At 44.1% G+C, this 13,549-nt stretch overlaps 1 protein-coding gene across 10 annotated transcripts in view; it reads right to left on the bottom strand.

The window, feature by feature from the left end:
* Window positions 1–13,280, bottom strand: part of AMBRA1 (autophagy and beclin 1 regulator 1) — a 201,555-nt gene extending 188,275 nt beyond the window's left edge. For 3 of the 10 annotated variants that reach the window (XM_054524385.1, XM_024255435.2, XM_024255436.3), the window contains exon 1: window positions 12,963–13,280. The gene's annotated coding sequence lies outside the window, so the exon portion shown is untranslated. Of the gene's footprint in view, window positions 1–6,402; window positions 7,845–12,962 lie in introns of those variants that run through there. The other 7 variants (XM_024255438.3, XM_054524386.2, XM_024255437.3 and 4 more) reach the window with 5 other exon arrangements.
* Window positions 13,281–13,549: the final 269 nt, after the last annotated feature.

The following is a 13,549-nucleotide window of genomic DNA, read 5'->3' as shown; positions in this document are numbered from 1 at the left end:
AAAATACAAAGACCCATTCAGTAGGGAGGTGAAAAAAGAAAGGCTAAACATAGCAAAGTTTAAAAGTACATAAAAAGGGCCGGGCATGGTGGCTCACGCCTGTAATCCCAGCACTTTGGGAGGCTGAGGCAGGAGTATCACCTGAGGTCAGGAGTTCAAGACCAGCCTGACCAACATGGAGAAACCCCATCTCTAATAAAAATACAAAATTAGCCGTGCGTGGTGGTGCATGCCTGTAATCCCAGCTACTCGGGAGGCTGAGGCAGAAGAATCACTTGAACCCAGGAGGCAGAGTTTGTGGTGAGCAGAGATCACGCCATTGCACTCCAGCCTGGGCAACAAGAGCAAAACCCCATCTCAATAAATAAATAAATTAATTAAGTACATAAAAAGTAGATAAACCCTTAAGGCCAACATAAAAAGGCCATAAGAATCATTACTCTCACCATTTTGCAAATATCTTCATGCCCTCACTCTTTTCTTTCTTAATACAATGTTCTGGCAAGATACCAAGCTAAGCAGCCAAGAATACAAAAAATGGAAAGGTACAGCTCCTATCTTCACGGATCTTACTGTCTTAGAGTATACTTATGAGGAAACAGACATGTTTTGTTTTGTTTTGAGATGGAGTCTTGTTCTGTCACCCAGGCTGGAGTGCAGTGACACGATCTCAGCTCACTGTATCCTCCGCCTCCCCAGTTCAAGTGATTCTCCTGCCTCAGCCTCCTGAGGAGCTGGGATTACAGGTGCACACCACCATGCCTGGCTAACTTTAGTATTTTTAGTACTGCCATGTTGTATTTTAGTACATGCATTTTTAGTACATGCCAACAGTCTCACCATGTTGGCCAGGCTGGTCTTGAACTCCTGACCTCAGGTGATCTGCCTGCCTCAGCCTCCCAAATTGCTGGGATTACAGGCGTGAGTCACCACGCCCAGCCTACATATGTCAATAATCAAAATACACAGACCATCTCCACTTCGTCCCTTCCCATGCCTTAAACCCAATTCAATTTAGCTTCTGGCCCTACTTTCCTCCAATATTGTTCTCGCTATAATCATCAATGATCTCTGTGTTGATAAATCCAACAATGTACAGTGATTACTCCCTTCCTGAAATATGTTCCTATGTTGGTTTCTCTAATAACAAGCTCTTACATTTTCTTTTGAATTCCTTGGAGTGTGGTCTTCTCCTCCTACTCTATACTTGTTCTCTAGGAGATCTCATCCATTTCCCTTGGTTGTAAATACCATCTATATACTAATACCATCCAGATTTCTCTCCAGCGCCACTTTTGTGAATCAGCCTAAAGACTACTTGATATCTACACTTGTATGTTTTCACAGGCATCTCACACTTAGCATGACTAAAACTGAGGTCTTCATTCCACTCCCCAACTCTAATCCAAATCTGCTCCTCCTCCAATGTTTCCATCTCAGAAACACCACCTTCATCTACCCAGATGCTCAGGCCAAAAATCTGGAATCATACTTGACACCTTCTTCTTCCCACACATCCAATCCATTAAGTCTTGCCTGTCCTAATTCTAAAATATCTACTGAATCTTTCTACTTCTATCTCCACTGCCTACAGTCTAATCCAAACCATCATCGCCTTTTGCCTGGACCACTGCAATACTTCCTAACCACACTTCCCCCATTTCTTCTCTTTCCAAACCCCTCCCCACAATGTACCCACAGTAATGGGGTGTTGCTGTTGTTATTGTTGTTTTGGAGACAGAGCCTTGCTCTGTCACCCAGCCTGGAGTGCAGTAGCATGGTTTTAGCTCACTGCAGCCTCAACCTCCCCAGACCAGATGATCCTCCCACCTTAGCCTCCTGAGTAGCTGGAAGCACAGGTGTGAGCCACCACACCCAGCTAATTTTTTTGTACTTTTTGTAGAGATGGGATCTCACCATGTCACCCATGCTGGTCTCAAACTCCTGAGCTCAAGCAATCCACCCGCCTCAGCCTCCCAAAGTGCTAGGATTACAGGCATAAGCCACCACGCCCAGCCCCAGAGTAACGTTTTAAAATCATATATAAGGTCATGATACTCATGCTTAAAACCTTCAAAATCTTCTAATTATACTCAGGATAAAAATTCAAAAGCCGGCCAGGTACAGTGGCTCACGTCTGTAATCCCGGGACTTTGGGAGGCCAAAGCAGGTATATCACCTGAGGTCAGAAGTTCAAGACCAGCCTGGCCAACATGGTGAAACCCTGTCGCTACTAAAAATGAAAAAATTAGACCAGGCGCAGTGGCTCACGCCTGTAATCCCAGCACTTTGGGAGGCCAAGGCAGGCAGATCACGAAGTCAGGAGATCAAGACCATCCTGGCTAACACGTGAAACCCCGTCTCTACTAAAAATACAAAAAATTAGCCTGGTATGGTGGTGGGCGCCTGTAGTCCCAGCTACTTGGGAGGCTAAGGCAGGAGAATGACGTGAGCCCAGGAGGCAGAGCTTGCAGCAAGCCGAGATCGCGCCACTGCACTCCTGCCTGGGTGACAGTGCGAGACTTCCTCTCAAAAAACAAACAAATAAATAAATAAATAAATAATTACCCACGTGTGGTGGCATGTGCCTGTAGTGCCAGCTACACAGGAGGCTGAGGCAGGAGAATCGCTTGAACCCAGGAGGCGGAAATCGCACTGAGCTGAGACCACATCACTGCACTCCAGCCTGGGTGACAGAGCAAAACTCCATCAAAAAAAAAAAAAAATCCAAAAGCCTTGCTGGGTGTGGTAGTTCATGCCTGTAATTTCACCACTATGGGAGGCCAAGGTGGGGAAGGAGCTCTTGAGTCCAGGAGTTTGAGATCAGCCTAGGCAACATAGTGAGGCTTTGTCTCTACAAATAATCCAAAATTACCTAGGCATGGTGGTGGGTGCCTGTAGTCCCAGCTACTTGGGAAGCTGAGGTGGGAGGATCCTTGAGCCTAGAAGGTCAAGACTACAGTGAGCTGTGATCACACCACTGCATGCTAGTCTGGGGAACAGAGACCCTGTCTCAAAAAAGAAAAAAAAAATCCGAAAGCTTTGACATGGTCCTGCCTAAGTCTCTATCCTCATTCTATGCCTCTTTCCTCCATCCCCTACTGTTCACTGTATTCCAACCATATCAACCTTCTTCCAGTTTCTCAAATGTGTCAAGTTCTTTCCCATCCTGAGAATTTCATACATGCTATTCCCTTCCCTTTCTATCCTTCTAGTCTCTGCTTAAGTATCACTTCTTCAGAAAAATACTTCTTAAACCTCCAGTTTAATTCAAGTTCCCCTACTATAATCTCTTTTTATTTTTCTGTCATAGGTTTGGCACACACTGCAATTATATGTTTATTGGTATAATTATTTGTTTACTGTCTCTCTTTCCTCTGGACTACAATCTCCATACAGGCATGGACATCTATTTTTCCACTCTAGTCTCACTATATTGACCTAGTGGTTTAACGTGTTTAGTAGTTGAGAATCAGTATAACTTAGAGGTTAAGAGCAGGGGAATGTGGAGCCAGGTTGTTTGGACGCGAATCCTGGTTCTGCCATTTGCTAGCTACATACCTTGGGCAAATTGCTTAACTTCTCTGTGCCACAAATGCTACATCAATAAAATGAGAAGAATAAGAGTACTTATGTCATAAGGTTGTTAGTTGGAATGAAAAGAATCAATGCAAAGCGCTTACTACAGTACCTGGCACAAAGCATTCAATAAGGACTGGTTCTGATCAGAACCAATATTTGCTAGACAAACAAAAGTCTGAAAGGTAAGAATTGAGACGCAGAATCACAATCAAGAAATAGTTGTAAAAGGCCTCACAGGGATATTTCATAACTCAAAAAAAAAAAAAAGCCATAGTACATAATACACAGCATTATGGTATCCTCACTGCCTACTGAAGGAATACACATGCAACAAACATTTATCAAATGAATGACTGAAAAATACACACTCTGCTATAATCACTAGAAGAATTTTTTTTTAATTTTTTTGAGACAGGGTCTTGCCATGATGATGCCCAGGATGGAGTGCAGTGGTGTGATCTTAGCTCACTGCAGCCTTGATCTCCTAGGCTCAGGCAGTCCTTCTGCCTCAGCCTCCCAAGTAGCTGGAAATACAGGCATGCACCACCATTTCCAGCTAATTTTAAAAAATTGTTGCCGGGCACAGTGGCTAACACCTGTAATCCCAACATTTTGGGAGGCTGAGACGGGTGGATCACCTGAGGTCAGGAGTTCAAGACCAGACTGGCCAACATGGTGAAACCCTGTCTCTATTAAAAATACAAAAATTACCTGGATGAGGTGGTGGGTGCTTATAAACCCAGCTACTCAGGAGGCTGAGGTAGGAGAATCGCTTGATCCTGGGAGGTAGAGGTTGCAGTAAGCTGAGATCATACCACTCACTGCACTCCAGCCTGGGCGACAGAGTGAGACTCTGTCTTAAAAAAAAAAAAAAAAAAAGCTGGGCATGGTGCCTCACACCTGTAATCCCAGCACTTTGGGAGGCCAAGGTGGGTGGATCACGAGGTCAGGAGATCGAGACCATCCTGGCTAACATGGTGAAAGCCTGACTCTACTAAAAATACAAAAATTAGCCAGGCATGATGGCACACACCTGTAGTCCCAGCTACTCAGGAGGCTGAGGCAGGAGAATCGCTTGAACCAAGGAGACGGAGGTTGCAGTGAGCTGAGATCATGCCACTGCACTCCAGCCTGGGTGACAGAGCAAGACTCCGTCTCAAAAAAAAAAAAAAAATATATATATATATATGTGTGTGTGTGTGTATATGTGTGTGTGTGTATATATACAACACATATATATATATACACACACACACATATATACACACACACACATATATGTATATAATCCTAGCTTCCCAAATTGCTGGGTTTAAAGGTGTAGGCCACCACACCAGGCATAAAGACTTTTATAATTGGAAAATAACAATAATTTTTTTTTTTGAGACGGAGTTTCGCTCTTGTTGCCGAGGCTGGAGTGCGATGGCATGATCTCAGCTCACGATAACCTCCGCCTCCCGGGTTCAAGCTATTCTCCTGCCTCAGCCTCCCGAGTAGCTGAGATTACAGGCATGCACCACCACACCCAGCTAATTTGTATTTTTAGTAGAGACAGGGTTTCTCCACATTGGTCAGGCTGGTCATGAACTCCCAACCTCAGGTGATCCACCCGCCTCGGCCTCCCAAAGTGCTGGGATTACAGGCGTTAGCCACTGCACCCAGCTGAAAATAATAATTATTTTTAAAACTGGACTCACTGGCTCACACCTGTAATTCCAGCACTTAGGGAGATCGAGGTGGGCAGATCACTTGAGGCCAGAGTTCAAGACAAGCCTGGCCAACATGGCAAAACCCTGTCTCTACTAAAAGAAATACAAAAATTAGCCAGGTGTGGTGGCACACACCTGTAATCCCAGCTACTCGGGAGGCTGAGGCACAAGAATCGCTTGAACCCAGGAGGCAGAGGCTGCAGTGAGCCAAGATTGTGCCAATGCACCAGAGCAAGACTGTCTCCAAAAAATAATAAAAAAATAATTTTTGAATTAAAAACAAAGATCCATCTTTTTACTTTTTTTTCCTAGCTAGGATTTGAACCTATATCCTTTTACTTTATTTTGAAGGATACTGAGGGGAAAGAAGGACAAATATGCCGTTTTAACTTCCTATTCCCTATTAAAGCTTTCCCAAAGCATCTAAACTTCAATCTAAGAATCACTATCATGTGTTCTTTTGGAAAACTTTATTTTGTTATAATAATAATAACATTGTTACTAACAACTGGCATATACAGCACCTAGTACTGTTCTAAATGCTTTATACATATTAACTAATTTAGTTCTTACAACAACTGTATGGTGTTTTACAGATGAGGAGAGGCACAGAGAGACTAAGTAACTTGCCCAAGTTGTACAGCTAGTAAGCAGGGGTGCCGGAATTTGAACCAGGCTGCTTGGCTCCAGGAGTCAGTGCGACTATGCTGCTATTCAAAAGTCTGGGGAGAGATATTTTTCTGTCCTGTTTTCAGTGGTTACCTAGAATAAAATACTCCAATTTTCTCTGCAAATCAAATGTGCTTATTAATCCTCTCCAACTCAGCAAAATTTCAGATGCTTCATTATACTATAGGTATACATACCTATGATCTATTCTAGAGAGCAGAAATAAGTGATGAAATCATGAAATGTGAAATTTGCTTCAGCTCATTTTAAAGAAACACAACTTCAGGTCAGGCACAGTGGCTCCGGACTGTAATCCCAACATGTTGGGAGGCCGAGGTGGGCAGATCACCTGAAGTCAGGAGTTCGAGATCTGCGTGGCCAACATGGTGAAACCCCATCTCTACACAAAATACAAAAATTAGCCGGACGTGGTGGCACACACCTGCAGTCCCAGCTACTCGGGAGGGTGAGGCACGAGAATCGCTTGAACCCGGGAGGTGGAGGCTGCAGTGAGCCGAGATTGCACCACTGCAGTCCAGCCTGGGCCACAGAGTGAAACCCTGCCACAAAAAAAAAGTAAAAAATTAAACTCATTAGTCAAGCATGCTAGATATTTATAAGTCCTAGCTATCCTTGACTACGTAAAACCCAGTATTATCATACATTAAATATCAGACAAATATTACATGTAGCAATCTTAAATGAAGACTTAGATGGCAGCAGGGAAACTTAAATTCACGCAATCATGATTTGTGATTCCAACTTTTCAAGGGGATTAAGGATGCTATGACTGAAGACTCCAATCCCTGTAAATACCCAGGGCTCGCCTCACTCCTTCTTCCCTCTGTCAGCCCTTGTTTATTTCCTTCAGAATACTTGTTTCAGTCTAAATTTCAATATTTATCAAATACCTATGCTCCCTACTGGAATAAACTCCATAAGGATAAGAACACCTATGTCTACCTTTGTATCCCAACATCTAATGAGTCTTCAATAAATATTTGCTAGATGAACAAACGTCTTCATAGGTAAGGGTTGAAACACACAGTCACAATCAAGAAATAGCTCCACAACGTCTGATGGGAATATTTCTGACCTCAGAAAAAAACAAGGTACCAAAACAACACACAATGAAGAAAGAAAAAAATTTAGGTAGAGAAGTGAAGATTATTAACCCTAAGAGCAGAGGAAGAGACAAAAAATAAGTTAGAAAAGAAATAGAAGGAGGACGGGTGCTGTGGCTCATGCATGTGATCACAGAACTTTGGCAGGCCGAGTTGGGCAGATGACTTGAGGTCAGGGGTTCAAGACCAGCCTGGCCAACATGGTGAAACCTGGTCTCTACTAAAAATACAAAAGTAGCTGGGCGTGGTGGCGTGCATCTGTAATCTCAGCTACTCAGGAAGCTCAGGAGGGGGAATCACTTGAACCTGGGAGGCGCAGGTTGCAATGAGCCAAGATAGCGCAGCTGCACTCCAGCCTGGATGACAGAGCGAGACCCCATCTCAAAAAAAAAAAGAGAAAGTAGCAAGTTGCCTAGGAACTTAATAACATCTGTTCATTGTTGTTGTAAAATAGCATAGAAGTTAACAATTGAAGAGTACTTTATCCTTTTAAAGCATTTTCACATACTTTTTCTCAATGTAATCAACGTAAGTATTATGATGGGCCGGGCACGGTGGCTCATACCTGTATTCCCAGCACTTTGGGAGGCCGAGGCAGGTGGATCACCTGAAGTCAGGAGTTCGAGACCAGCCTGACCAACATGGTGAAAACCTGTCTCTACTTAAAAAAAGTACAAAAATTAGCCAGCCACATGCCTGTAGTCCCAGCTACTAGGGAGGCTGAGGCAGGAGAATCGCTTGAACCCAGGAGGCGGAGGATGCAGTGAGCCGAGATCGCGCCATTCCACACCAGATTGGGCAACAAGAGCGAAACTCCATCTCAAAAAAAAAAAAAAAAAAAAGTATTATGATGGATGTTTTACTTTTCCATTCTTTAAATCCAGACTCAGAAAAGCATTCAAAGCCTTTGATTTGAATCACAGCTCTACTATACCTACTGTGTGATCTTGGTTAAATTATTTACTGTCACTGAGCTTCTACAAAAAAGTGGAAAAATAGTATCTCTATGGGGAAATTAACATCTACTCTAAAGGACTCTTATAAGTATTAAATGAAATAACACATGTAAAGAACATGACACAGTAAATGCTCAATAAAGGACATTAACCTTCCCTACAGCCTCCTTAAATAATTTGTACAAGACTTCTCAGGTAGTAAACCTAGGGCTTAAACCCAGATCTCCTGATTACTTAATCTATTTTCTCCTTACATTACATTGGCAGGCTGCCACATACTACTGGACACATAAATACATTCTGACAATAACTAATCATAAAATTTTTATCCATCAGTAACTAATTTTAGCTGTGCAAAAAAAAAAAATTGATCATATTAACTTGGGGGAGCTTGAAAAGATAAAATATAAATGACCCCAAACCACAGAACAGGCTGTACCACAGCATTTCTGTACAAACAGAAATTAAGACACTGAAAGCTTTCTCTGAGTTTATGAGGAACAATCGGAGAATGAAACAAGAAGGACTGTGATTAAAGGAACTTCAGTTTTTTTGGGGTAAACCAAACCACTGGACAAAAAAATGCGGATTCCACTCCAAAATAACTATCAAGGCTGAGGCATATCTTAGAAAAAGACACCTCTCTGTGCTAACAACAAAACATTTTCTCTTATTCCTTTAAGAGTGAGATAAATTGGAAGAGTGAGAGAAATTGTCAAGCTTTTTTTTTTTTTTTTTTTTTTTTTGAGACGGAGTCTCACTCTGTTGCCCCGGCTGGAGTGCAGTGGTGCTAACTCAGCTCACTGCAAGCTCTGCCTCCCGGGTTCACACCATTCTCCTGCCTCAGTCTCCCAAGTAACTGGAACTACAGGCGCCCACCACCATTCCCCGCCAATTTTTTTTGTATTTTTTAGTAGAGATGGGGTTTCACCGTGTTAGCCAGGATGGTCTCGATCTCCTGACCTCATGATCCACCCACCTCAGCCTCCCAAAGTGCTGGGATTACAGGCGTGAGCCACCGCACCCGGCCTAGAAATTGTCAACTTAAACAGACAACATTCACCAATATGCTTGAGGACCACAATGTTTGGATTTGATATTAATAAGCACCATAAAGCTACATGATCAAAAGTTTTATAAGTTTCCTAACACATATTGAAAATATTGTGAAAATTATACAGTATAAAAATGTATGGCCGAGCACGGTGGCTCATGCCTGTAATCCCAGCACTTTGGGAGGCCGAGGTGGACAGATCACAAGGTCAGGAGATAGAGACTATCCTGGCCAACATGGTGAAACCCCGTTTCTACTAAAATACAAAAAATTAGCTGGGTGTGGTGGTGTGCACCTGTAGTCCTAGCTACTGGGGAGGCTGAGGCATGGGAATCGCTTGAACCCAGGAGGCAAAGGTTGCAGTGAGCCAAGATTCCGTCTCAAAAAAAAAAAATTTTTTTTAAATGTAAGCCAGGTGCATGCACCGGTAGTTCCAGCTATTGGGGAGGGCTACTTGAGCCCAGGAGTTTGAGTCCAGCCTGAGCAACATAGGGAGACCTCATCTCTTTAAAAAAAAAAAAAAAAAATTAAATTACTACTTTATTAATAAAAATAATTGTTTTCTAATGATATACATAACTAATCTTTTTCAAGTGATATACATAACTCTGTTCCAGCTCAAGTTCTAGAAGTTCAAATCTTTAATCATCTCCAAGAACTTTCTTACTAAAAGACAGAATTCAGTCACATTCTGAACCCGTACAGTTTTTAAAGGAAATGTCAAAAGAGAACCCAATCTAACATTGACAGAACACCACAAGATTTAACCAAGTAAGTTAAAAACTGAGTGAAAATACAAAAAATTAGCCGGGCATGGTGGCACGCGCCTGTAATCCCAGCTACGCCGGAGGGCTGAAGCAGGAGAAGTGCTTGAATCCGGGAAGTGGAGGTTGCAGTGAACTGAGATCGTTCCACTGCACTCCAGCCTGGGCGGCAGAGTGAGACTCCGTCTCAAAAAAAAAAAAAAAAAAAAAAAAAAAGAAAGAAAGGAAAAAAAAGAAGAAAAAAAAAAAGTGAGTGAACTTCTATCACAAAGCATGGGATAAGTTGATTAAGTTGATAAGCTCTATCCCTGTAACCACCCATCATCACCACCAAATTTCTTGGCCTCAATTCAACTTAAGCCTCTGCCAATTATTTCCTGCAGAAACATAATAAAATATTCCTAAGATTGCTTCATGACACTCACAGCAATTTCCATTTGTTATTTAGCATTCATTAGGAGCCAATGAGATAGTCTTCATAACTCTAAATTCTACGCAGAACTTATCAATTCCCAGTGGACAATGTTGCTTTCTTCTCTACATTCTTTCCTCTGATATACATTCTCTTCTACCATAAAAACTTTTTCAAAAATGCACATTCTTAGCTTTACTTCCCAATCTAGATTCTCCATAAAGATAGTCTGGTGGCTCTTCATTAATCCCTTTCTGGGAGCACTGAGGTCATGTAACTAGGAAATTGCTTATGATTAAGGGCCCTTCATTTAAATCTTGCTGACCTCACACAAAAAATTATAGGAACAGTAATCTTTCCAAAACTCATATGAGAATACTAAAATAGTGGGAGAATGTGGCCTTGTAGAGTTTCCACTCAAGGACTAGGAACTGAATCTCTGCACCCTTAAAACCACTCTCTTGGCCGGGCGCGGTGGCTCACACCTGTAATCCCAGCACTTTGGGAGGCCAAGGCAGGTGGATCACGAGGTCAGGGGTTCAAGACCAGCCTGGCCGAGATGGTGAAACCCCATCCTACTAAAAATACAATAAATTAGCTGGGCGTGGTGGCCGCGCCTTTAATCCCAGCTACTTGGGAGGCTGAGGCAGAGAATTGCTTGAACCTGGGAGGCGGAGAAGGTTGCAGTGAGCCGAGATCGCGCCACCGCACTCCAGCCTGGGAGACAAAGCAAGACTCCGTCTCAAAACACACACACACACACACACAACGCATTCTTACTGATTCTACATACTTTGGAAACTTATTCAACCCAGAATAACCTCAAGACTGATTTTTTTTTTTTTTTTTTTTGAGACAGAGTTTCGCTCTTGTTGCCCAGGCTGGAGTGCAACGGCGCGATCTCGGCTCACCGCAACCTCCGCCTCCCAGGTTCAAGTGATTCTCCTGCCTCAGCCTCCCAAGTAGCTGGGATTACAGGCATGCGCCACCACACCCGGCTAATTTTGAATTTTTAGGTTTCTCCACGTTGGTCAGGCTGGTCTCGAATTTCCGACCTCAGGTGATCCACCTGCCTTGGCCTCCCGAAGTGCTGGGATTACAGGAGTGAGCCACCGCGCCCGGCAGGCTGAATTTTTTTTTTTTTTTTCCAACAATGAAGTGACACAAATTAGGATCATGACACTGAATCCGATGAAAATAAGAGACTTAGTCTCCAAACTTTCCAAGCTGGGAAGGAAAAGGGAACCACAAAGGAGTTCCCAAAGCGTTAACCTTTCATTTAAATATCTCAATATTTGAATGATTTCTACACACAGCCTTTTTTAGCTTTTGTATGTGCAGTGACCAAACTACTAATCAAATACAACAAAACTGGGCGGGTGCGGTGGATGCCTGTAATTCCAGCACTTTGAGAGGCCGACATGGACGAATCACTTGAGGCCAGGAGTTCAAGACCAGCCTGGCCAACATGATGAAACCCCGTCTTTACTACAAATACAAAAATTAGCCGAGTGTGGTGGCGCGCGCCTGTACTTCCAGCTACTCGGGAGTCTGAGGCAGGGGAATCGCTTGAACCCGGGAGGCAGAAGTTGCAGTGAGCCAAGATCGCGCCACTGCACTCGTTTGGGCGACAGAGCGAGACTGTCTAAAAAAAAAAAAAAAAAAAAAAAAGAGACAGACTCCTTGGGTTTCCATTGGATACTCCTCAGAAAGCAGAGCCTCACAGGACAAGCGTTTGCCTTCAAAGTCTTGACCATCCTCTACTAGATTCTAACCTCTAACCACAAACACCATAGTTGTAAGATTTCCAAAGAGGCTGGGGAGAAGGAGGATAAATCAACCAGGAAACAATGTAGACAACAAGGTTATCAGGAAACAAAGTAGACAACAAGGTTATCAAGAAACAAAAACACTGTCATTGCTACACTAGTTAAAATGATACAGACTATGAAAAGCAAAACAGCCAAGAAACCACATGGTTCCTTCACTTCTGAAGCCTCTAGTGACAGGATCTATATTCCTAACAGTCTATATTTCTAGGAAAAGAGGGATCACTGACGATCAAACAACAACTCACTGTTTTCATAAGTTGACTGGTAACTGGGGGGAAGGGAATTGGTAAACGACAAAAAGTGACTTACAGTGCACTTAATGATCTGTTGGGGATATGTGGGGAAGACACGTCCCAGACATCAGCCTCAGTTTACCCACCCAGAAAAAGGCGAGAACATAACACTTCGCTCAGAGGAGCCAGAGGGCCTTGTTCCATAAGCCTCCACCTACTCAAAGGTCCCTTCGAAGGCTGGACTCAGTAGGGGTCCCCAGTGCAACTGAGGCATGACACCCGGAGACTTCGGGGTGCGGGGAAAAGGAGAAAGGAAGGAGGATCAAAGTGCGCAAAGCTCTATCGGTTCCTGGAAAGCCATTTTCCCCACACACTGGGGGTGCCCTAGACCCAACATCTCCTCCCTAAAGAACCACACCGGGAAACCCCAGCATCTCTCCCTCCTTCCGGCTTCTCCCTCCGTTCCGGGCTGCCCCTCCGGCCGCGCCCCTCAACGCAGTCTGGTAGCCCCTCCTCTGGCAGTGTCACGGCGGCCGGCCAGCCTGCCCACCCGCCGGCGCCAAGGTCTTCTCAACCCCGCGGCGAAAGGATGCCGGGCTGGGCCTCCCAGGCTCCTCCTGGGCCTACCTGCAAGGCAGCCGGGAGCTCGGTTTGCAGTCCAGCGGACGGGCTGAGCCACAGGGAAAAAGAAAGAGGAGGCAGGAATAAAACAAGGGGTCCGTTCTACCGACCGGCAGGAGAAGGCGGCTTGAGCGCGGGGCCTCGCGGATAACTCAGCCCTCGACCCGGCGCCACCGCCGCTCAGGAGACATCAAGCAAGAAGACGGCGCAAAAGATCACCGAATACAAGAACGCCCCAGACATCAAAGGAGGAACGCCCAAGCAATCGTTCAAGGAACCACAGCCGAGCGCCGAAAAACAGCTCAACTCCTACTCAAGATCCGGCTCCTGTCCGAGGCATAAATAAACAAACCCAGATCTTAAGCCACGGGTTGAAAAAGAGCCTGCACTTCTGCCATTTTCTGTGGGTCGCCGGCTGTTAAAGTTCTCTAGAGAACTGGAGTTTCTCGTGAATGTGTTGAAGATCAAATCATAGCGCAATAACACTTGTTGTCTAACTATAGTCCCGCGACTGTTCTATGGACTCCCAACACTCTTTATCCCAATTGAGCAAATTACTTAACCTCATTTGACCCTTAGTTTCCTAACAGAGC

This window comes from Pongo abelii, chromosome 9, assembly GCF_028885655.2.
Source record: "Pongo abelii isolate AG06213 chromosome 9, NHGRI_mPonAbe1-v2.0_pri, whole genome shotgun sequence".
NCBI lineage: Eukaryota > Metazoa > Chordata > Mammalia > Primates > Hominidae > Pongo > Pongo abelii.
This window is presented reverse-complemented; position numbering and strand designations above follow the sequence as displayed.